A 1,940-nucleotide genomic window follows, 5' to 3' on the forward strand; every position below is an offset into this window, starting at 1 on the left:
GGCCGGCCTGGTCGCGTCCCAAGGGAATATCTTCAAATTCCCCTGCGCATTGGTGCCTACTGCATCCGCCGCAGAGATAAGGGGTATCTCTGGGTCAATCCGTCAGGGCAAGACAGTTTACAGAACACCCCCACCGGGAATCAGCAGAAACGGAGAAGGTTCTACCCTTTCTTCGCAGAAGGAGTCTTTTACTGCTTCAGGGAACTAGCAGGTCATGGACGTGGCTTTCTCTCCTTGATAAAGGTTTCCAGTCCAGAGGCGTAAGATTCAAGAGTCCTGCGCGGCATATTTGAGAGCACCGCAGCATGGACAAGATAGAGAGGATAGAGAGGACAGTAGATAGAGCAGAGGGGAAAACAAGATGTCATCGAATCTCTCAACACGCCCCCTTTTATGAGTTCATTCCGGAGAGGCGTGTCCTCCTTCCCGGAAGCTTGGAAAAACCACAGCTCTCTGGGAAGAAGAAAGCCAGACAACAGAGGAGCATCCGGTTCCACCATGTTGGACCCGGGACAATAGCACATATGGAACTGTGGGCCCGGGGAGAGGGAGGTGTTTTCCTCAGGTTTTCCAACAGGCATGTTAAAAACGAAAGCTCTGATCTCATAGCTGGTGTGTCAGCTTTCAACCCAAAGGTAAATTATACGTCTGAGTAGTCAGACCTCAGAAATAAAGCTTAGGTAACTTTTTCAGTCTTTATTTGCGCCTGAAGAAACAAAGATGGCTTTTCTTGCCTCAAATCAATACTGATTCGTGGCTGTTTGAAATTAGACATCTCATAAAAAGAGCCTAGACTGACGAGACTGAAAAGCAGGACCCAACTGTTGTTTCTGTGGCAGGAGTCAGCAGTCAGGGATGCTGCTTCTAACACTTGCCTCCAGTTCCTCTCACTGTATCTGAGACTTGCCCGGGAGAAAAACGCCGTACAGGTAGCTGAACAAAGTTCACTCCTATTGCCATCTGCAAGGGATTGTAGTGACCTCTCCTCGGGGAAGATTAGGCTGTAAAGCACAGTTAGGAGCCCTACAGAGAGAACAGAGTGACTAGTCCAACAGAATTTTTTCTGTAAACTTCTGGGCATGGTATTTTGAAGAGATGGTAGCATGCTTCCCACTCTGTCCTCGCCTCGTTTTATCTTCCTTTTAAATTACCTAATATGCCTATATAACACAGGAGAAAAATGCCTTTTACTCCCCCGATCAGCCCCTACACTCCTCATTCTTGACAGCTGGGACTCTTGCCTATAGTTACTGGGTTGCTGATAACACAGAGATATGGCAAGCTGCGTAAGTTGTTCTTAACAACTGAATTCCCCTAAAGGATTCAGACAGAAGCAGCATGGTCACAGACACCTATTATTATTTTTAACTTGTTAGCACATGTGCGCTCACTAGGTTTATTTTTATTTTTAAGAAATTTAATCACTTGAAATGTATTCAGTGATGGCTGCTACTGCAAAAGCTGTCAGAGGTGCTATCTCACCAGGCTCGGGGTTCTGTTCAGCACAAACATGGTTAGTCACGCTGTGACAACTAAAGTAAGTTGGAGGGAGGCAATCCGCTTCTTGTCAGTACGTAAGTCGGCTCTCAGGCCTTTGGGATTCAGCTGGGTGAAGACAGGCGTCAGATCCTGGGCAGAGACTGTTCTAAGAAGTGGCAGGAGAAGTAGGAGAGATATGTACAGCAGCAGAGGACAGAATCAACAGGTGTTATTTGCAAAATGAGCTCCACAAATAGTATTTGATCACCCAGTTGTTAATGGGTGCCCTCTTCCAGTAATCAGATGGCACTAAACTACCTCAGCTGTATCTAGATTATGAGCTTTCTTGCCAGGTCAAAAACAACTAAGTATAACCAGGCCCACCACAGTGACTCGAAGTTAATCAGAGTTTTGGCCTCTGACTCTTAAGCCTGCTTGTTCAGGTCTGGACCCTCCAGAGC

This window comes from Buceros rhinoceros, unplaced genomic scaffold (genome assembly GCF_000710305.1).
Source record: "Buceros rhinoceros silvestris isolate BGI_N320 unplaced genomic scaffold, ASM71030v1 scaffold14684, whole genome shotgun sequence".
Lineage (NCBI taxonomy): Eukaryota > Metazoa > Chordata > Aves > Bucerotiformes > Bucerotidae > Buceros > Buceros rhinoceros.